Source organism: Salvelinus sp. IW2-2015, linkage group LG25 (genome assembly GCF_002910315.2).
Source record: "Salvelinus sp. IW2-2015 linkage group LG25, ASM291031v2, whole genome shotgun sequence".
NCBI classification, from domain to species: Eukaryota; Metazoa; Chordata; class Actinopteri; order Salmoniformes; family Salmonidae; genus Salvelinus; species Salvelinus sp. IW2-2015.
In genome coordinates, this window is record NC_036865.1 from 14,343,802 (window position 1) to 14,351,746 (window position 7,945).

Genomic DNA, 7,945 nt, shown 5'->3' on the forward strand with positions numbered 1-7,945 from the left:
CTTCTTTATACAAGTTGAGTATCTGGAGCATAATTTCTTTGTTCGATTACAGGCTCAAAATGGCCAAAAACAAAGACATTTCTTCTGAAACTCGTCAGTCTATTCTTGTTCTGAGAAATGAAGGCTATTCCATGTGAGAAATTGCCAAGAAACTGAAGATTTCGTACAACGCTGTGACCTACTCTCTTCACAGAACAGCGCAAACTGGCCCTAACCAGAATAGAAAGAGAAGTGGGAGGCCCTGGTGCACAACTGAGTAAGAGGACAAGTACATTACAGTATCTAGTTTGAGAAACAGATGCCTCACATGTCCTCAACTGGCAGCTTCATTAAATAGTACTCGCAAAACACCAGTCTCAACGTCAACAGTGAAGAGGTGACTCCGGGATGCTGGCCTTCTAGGCAGAGTTGCAAAGAAAAAGCCATATCTCAGACTGGCCAATAAAAATAAAAGATTAAGATGGGCAAAAGAACACAGACACTGGACAGAGGAACTCTGCCTAGAAGGCCACCATCGAAGAGTTGCCTCTTCACTGTTGACGCTGAGATTGGTGTTTATCGGGTACTATTTAATGAAGTTGCCAGTTAGACCCCAAACTTTTGAACGATAGTGTATATTTACAAAAAAATATGTGGGTTATTGGAAATTATGCAGACAATTACATTGATGGAAGCCACAATCTACCTGCAATATTGAAGTCGATCTACCCCCATTTTCTTATATATATTTATTTTTAAAAGCTGGCTGCTACTATACGAGAGATTGTTTGTGAGGAGATTACCTCTGCCCCCGATTTACAATTAAAACCGGTAAATTAATCATTGGCAGTGCTCATTGCTTAAGTGGATACCTATTCAACCAAAGTGGAAAAACTGGAGAAGACCGCCAATCGAAAATCATCCCATAGATTCAATGTGTGGTTCACAGGCTCATTATTCAGGTCTGTTATCCATGCACAATCATGCAGCCTAGCCTGTAGCTATGATGCTGCCCTCAGCATAAGACAATGATGAGATTACAAACTCATGTTTGTGTACAAGGAACAATATTACTGTTTTTGCTGAGCATTGAACTTATAATTATATTGACTATGGTCCAGGACATTTACATAGTGACGACACCATGCCAATTAATGAACAATGGACAATATATTGATCCTGCAGCTATCCTATTTTTGACTGTTTAGGCATTATCTTTTTTGTTTAACTTTTTTCTTCATTACCCACCAGTACTCTTCAAGTCTGCTAACTTAATTGTAAAGGTCTGAATTGGTTACTTATTTTGTTTTACTTTTGTTATTATTCAATTTTTGTATACCTTAAGACCAAAAATATGCTGCTTAAGAGATTTCTTATGTAAGGCTGTCACTCGCCGTTATGCTACACCCCAGTAATTATAGTGCAGGGCAGGGGGAACCAGGGAGAAACGGCTGGGGGCTAGGGAAGGGGGAACGATTTATAGAAATGGTCTTCGGGGTGTGGAGCGAACAATGGGTAGATTTCCCTGTGGGTCCTGCTTTTTATTTAACATCCATGGGCTTATCAACTCTAAAGATATCAATTGCATATTAGAAAAACTATGGTAACACTAGCTATTCTCTCATGGAGTTTGAAAGGCCTTAATATTCCTATCAAATCAAATCAAATCAAGTTTATTTTATATAGCCCTTCGTACATCAGCTAATATCTCGAAGTGCTGTACAGACACCCAGCCTAAAACCCCAAGCAGCAAGCAATGCAGGTGTAGAAGCACGGTGGCTAGGAAAAACTCCCTAGAAAGGCCAAAACCTAGGAAGAAACCTAGAGAGGAACCAGGCTATGAGGGGTGGCCAGTCCTCTTCTGGCTGTGCTGGGTGGAGATTATAACAGAACTATGCCAAGATGTTCAAAATGTTCATAAGTGACAAGCATGGTCAAATAATAATCATGAATAATTTTCAGTTGGCTTTTCATAGCCGATCATTAATTGAAAATAGCAGGTCTGGGACAGGTAGGGGTTCCATAACCGCAGGCAGAACAGTTGAAACTGGAATAGCAGCAAGGCCAGGTGGACTGGGGACAGCAAGGAGTCATCATGCCCGGTAGTCCTGACGTATGGTCCTAGGGCTCAGGTCCTCCGAGAGAGAGAAAGAGAGAGAGAAAAGCTCAAGCTTTCCAGCTGTCTTGATATTCTAGAAAGAACCATATTGGTATAGCAGTGTTCCAAGAAACACACCTACTCCAAAAGGAAACACAGAATAGAGAATAATATGTACAAACTGGCTGCTTTTTCATCAGCCCCAAACAAAACTAACGGTGTAATCATAATGAAACATAAGAAACTCCAAATCACCATCCTTGGTATAGGCGAAGACCAAGAAGGCAGAATCACTTTCCTTAAAGGGTAGGTAGCATAAACCCAAGGACATGTAACATATGGATTTGCATTAGAAAGTCCCAATGCAAAAATACACCTCATTTTTCTATTTTTCGAGTTATTACATAAAACTGGTCAGAATCCCGGAGTCATAGCAGAAAAAACATTGTCGTGTGGGACGTAATAGGGAGGACCCAGAAAGCCTGCCTATTCCCTATAATGTAAACTCCACCAGAAATAACTTTAAATGTATAACTTTTGCACTCATGACTACTGGTTTCAATTTTCAGCCAATTTACAAGCAAATCATTTATGAATTTATTGTTAGAAATCAGCCTGCAAGGTTGCCAGCAAACTAGCCTGCCAGCGTTATCTCTACGATCTCTACGAACGTTACGTCAGCCAGTTGCTTTCAACACCTAGTTTACCACTACATTAAAGTAAACCAACATTTTGGAAATACATAATGCTATCAAATAATGTTACCGGTATATGCAGTTATCATAGCCAGCCAGCCAGCTAAAGTTAGTTATGTTTGCCTGCTAGCTAGGCTAGCAACYTAACTAGCCTAGCTAGTCAACCACCACGGTTGACATATTCTAAGTAGTAAGCCAGAGAATAACTAGTCTAGTCTTAATGAGGTTGTAATCAGAGAGTATATGTTGGAGATCCTTGGTTTCATCTCATCCTAAATTGGTTTAGACATGATCGAGGAAAATAAGAACAATCCAAAATTTCTTTTTGATACTGTTGCGAAACTAACTAAAAAGCAGCATTCCCCAAGAGAGGATGGCTTTCACTTCAGCAGTAATAAATTCATGAACTTCTTTGAGGAAAAGATCATGACCATTAGAAAGCAAATTACGGACTCCTCTTTGAATCTGCGTATTCCTCCAGGGCTTAGCTGTCCTGGATCTGCACAGCTCTGCGAGAGCCTGKGATCGGGAGAGACACTTAAGTGTTTTAGTACTATATCTCTTGACACAATGATGAAAATAATMATGGCCTCTAAACCTTCAAGCTGCATACTGGATCCTATTCCTACTAAACTGCTGAAGGAGCTGCTTCCTGTGCTTGGCCCTCCTATGTTGAACATAATAAACAGCTCTCTATCCACCGGATGTGTACCAAACTCACTAAAAGTGGCAGTGATAAAGCCTCCTCTTGAAAAAGCCAAACCTTGACCCGGAAAATGTAAAAAACTATCGGCCTATATCAAATCTTCCATTCCTCTCAAAAATTTTAGAAAAAGCTGTTGCGCAGCAACTCACTGCCTTTCTGAAGACAAACAATGTATACGAAATGCTCCAGTCTGGTTTTAGACCCCATCATAGCACTGAGACTGCACTTGTGAAGGTGGTAAATGACCTTTTAATGGCGTCAGACCGAGGCTCTGCATCTGTCCTCGTGCTACTAGACCTTAGTGCTGCTTTGACACCATCGATCACAACATTCTTTTGGAGAGACTGGAAACCCAAAATTGGTCTACACGGACAAGTTCTGGCTGGTTTAGATCTTACCTGTCGGAAAGATATCAGTTTGTCTCTGTGAATGGTCTGTCCTCTGACAAATCAACTGTACATTTCGGTGTTCCTCAAGGTTCCGTTTTAGGACCACTATTGTTTTCACTATATATTTTACCTCTTGGGGATGTTATTCGAAAACATAATGTTAACTTTCACTGCTATGCGGATGACACCAGCTGTACATTTCAATGAAACATGGTGAAGCCCCAAAATTGCCCTCGCTAAGAGCCTGTGTTTCAGACATAAGGAAGTGGATGGCTGAAAACTTTCTACTTTTAAACTCGGACAAAACGAGATGCTTGTTCTAGGTCCCAAGAAACAAAGAGATCTTCTGTTAAATCTGACAATTCATCTTGATGGTTGTAAAGTCGTCTCAAATAAAACTGTGAAGGACCTCGCGGTTACTCTTGACCCTGATCTCTCTTTTGACGAACATATCAAGACTGTTTCAAGGACAGCTTTTTCTCTAACGTAACATTGCAAAAATCAGAAATTTTCTGTCCAAAAATGATGCAGAAAAATTAATCCATGCATTTGTTACTTCTAGGTTAGACTACTGCAATGCTCTACTTTCCGGCTACCCGGATAAAGCACTAAATAAACTTCAGTTAGTGCTAATACGGCTGCTAGAATCCTGACTAGAACCAAGAAATTTGATCATATTACTCCAGTGCTAGCTTCCCTACACTGGCTTCCTGTTAAGGCAAGGCTGATTTCAAGGTTTTACTGTTAACCTATAAAGCGTTACATGGGCTTGCTTCTACCTATCTTTCCGAGTTGGTCCTGCCGTACATCAAATACGTACGCTACGGTCACAAGACGCAGGCCTCCTAATTGTCCTAGAATTTCTAAGCAAACAGCGGGAGCAGGGCTTTCTCCTATAGATCTCCATTTTTATGGAACAGTCTGCCTACCCATGTGAGAGACGCAGACTCGGTCTCAACCTTTAAGTCTTTACTGAAGACTTATCTCTTCAGTAGGTCATATGATTGAGTGTAGTCTGGCCCAGGAGTGTGAAGGTGAACGGAAAGGCTCTGGAGCAACGAACCACCCTTGCTGTCTCTGCCAGGCCGGTTCCCTCTCTCCACTGGGATTCTCTGCCTCTAACCCTGTTACAGGGGCTGAGTCACTGGCTTGCTGGTGCTCTTTCATGCCGTCCCTAGGAGGGGTGCGTCACTTGAGTGGGTTGAGTTACTGACGTGATCTTCCTGTCTGGGTTGGCGCCCCCTTGGTTTGTGCTGTGGTGGAGACCTTTGTGGGCTATACTCGGCCTTGTCTCAGGATTGTAAGTTGGTGGTTGAGGATTTCCCTCTAGTGGTGCGGGGCTGTGCTTTGGCAAAGTGGGTGGGGTTATATCCTTCCTGTTGGCCCTGTCCGGGGGTTTCTTCGGATGGGGCCCAGTGTCTCCTGACCGCTCCTGTCTCAGCTCCAGTATTTATGCTGCAGTAGTTTATGTGTCGGGGGGCTAGGGTCAGTTGGTTACCTGGAGTACTTCTCCTGTCTTATCCAGTGTCCTGTGTGAATTTAAGTATGCTCTCTCTAATTCTCTCGTTCTTCTCTTTCTCTCTGAGAACCTGAGCCCTAGGACCATACGTCAGGACTACCGGGCATGATGACACCTTGCTGTCCCAGTCCGCCTGGCCTTGCTGTTATTCCAGTTTCAACTGTTCTGCCTGCGTTGATGGAACCTTACCTGTCCAGACCTGCTGTTTTTCAACTCTTAATGATCGGCTATGAAAAGCAACTGAGATTTATTCCTGATTATTAGTTGACATGCTTGTCATTTATGAACATTTTGAAAATCTTGCTCTCTCTAATTTTTCTCCTTCTTCTCTTCTTTCTCTCGGAGGACCTGAGCCCTAGGACCATACGTCGGGACTACCGGCCTGGGTGACTCTTGCGTCCCCAGTCCGCCTGGCCTTGCTGCTATTCCAGTTTCAAGCTGTTCTGCCTGCGGTTATGGAACCCTACCTGTCCCAGACTGCTGTTTTCAACTCTTAATGCGGCTATGAAAAGCCAACTGAATTTATTCCTGATTATTATTTGACCATGCTTGTCATTTATGAACATTTTGAAACATCTTGGTCTCTCTAATTTTCTCCTTCTACTCTTTCTTCTCTCGGCACGGACCTGGGCCTAGGACATGCGTCGGAGCTGCGCCCGTGGTGATCCCTTGCTGTCCCCAGTCCGCGCGTGGCCTTGCTGCTATTCCAGTTTCAGCTGTTCTGCTGCGGTTATGGAACCGCCACCTGTCGCAGACCTGTTGTTTTCAACTCTTGATGATCGGCTATGAAAAGCCAACTGAAATTATTCATGATTATTATTGACCATGCTTGTCACTTATGAACATTTTTGAACATCTTGCATAGTTCTGTTATATCTCCACCCGGCAAGCCAGAAGAGGACTGGCCACCCCTCATAGCCTGGTTCCTCTCTAGGTTTCTTCCTAGGTTTTGGCCTTTCTAGGGAGTTTTTCCTAGCCACCGTGCTTCTACACCTGCATTACTAGCTGTTTGGGGTTTTAGGCTGGGTGTCTGTACAGCACTTCGAGATATTAGCTGATGTACGAAGGGCTATATAAAAATAAAATTGATTGAAAAAATTGATTGATTATTCTGCTCCCTGGCTGAGTATAGAGAGAAATAGGGTGCCTTCTATGGGAAGAGATGGTCTTCACTGACGTACAGTGCATTCGGAAAGTATTCAGACCCCTTGACTTTTTCCACATGTTGTTACGTTACAACCTTATTCTTAACTGTATTAAATAGTTTTTTCCCTCATAAATCTACACACAATACCCCATAATGACACAGCAAAAACAGGTTTTTAGAAATGTTTGCAAATGTATTAAACATGGAAATATCACATTTACATAAGTATTCAGATCCTTTACTCAGTGCTTTGTTGAAGCACCTTTGGCAGTGATTACAGCCTTGAGTCTTATTGGGTATGACACTACAAGCTTGGCGCACCTGTATTTTGGGAGTTTCTTACATTCTTCTCTGTAGATCCTCTCAAGCTCTGTCAGGTTGGATGGGGAGTGTTGCTGCACAGCTATTTTTAGGTCTCTCCAAAGATGTTCGATTGGGTTGAAGTCCAGGCCCTGGCTGGGCCTCAAGGACATTCAAAGACTTGTCCCGAAGCCACTCCTGTGTTGTCTTGGCTGAATGCTTAGGGTCGTGATCCTGTTGGAAGGTTACCCTTCGTCCCAGTCTGAGGTCCTGAGCACTCTGGAGCAGGTTTTCATCAAGCATCTCTCTGTACTTTGCTCCATTCATCTTTGCCTCAATCGTGGCTAGTCTCCAAATCCCTACAGCTGAACAACATCCGCACAGCATGATGCTGCCACCATCATGCTTCACCGTAGGGATGGTGCCAGGTTTCCTCCAGATGTAACGCTTGGCATTCAGACCAAAGAGTTCAATCTTGGTTTCATCAGACCAGAGATTCTTGTTCAACAAACTAGAATGGTCCAAACACACCAAGACAGTCGTGAAGAGGGCACGACAAAGCCTATTCCCCCTCAGGTAACTAATAAGATTTGGCATGGGTCCTGATATCCTCAAAAGGTTCTACAGCTGCAACATCGAGAGCATCCTGACTGGTTGCATCACTGCCTGGTTCGGCAATTGCTCGGCCTCTGACCGCAAGGCACTATAGAGGGTAGTGCGTATGGCCCAGTACATCACTGGGGCTAAGCTGCCTGCCATCCAGGACCTCTACACCAGGCGATGTCAGAGGAAGGCCCTAAAAATGGTCAAAGACCCCAGCCACCCCAGTCATAGACTGTTCTCTCTACTACCGCATGGCAAGCGGTACCGGAGTGCCAAGTCTAGGACAAAAAGGCTTCTCAACAGTTTTTACCCCCAAGCCATACGACTCCTGAACAGGTAATCAAATGGCTACCCGGACTATTTGCATTGTGTGGTGCCCCCTCAACCCCTCTTTTTACGCTGCTGCTACTCTCTGTTTATCATATATGCATAGTCACTTTAACTATACTTCATGCACATACTACCTCAATTGGGCCGCACATTGGCTAACCGGGCTATCTGCATTGTGG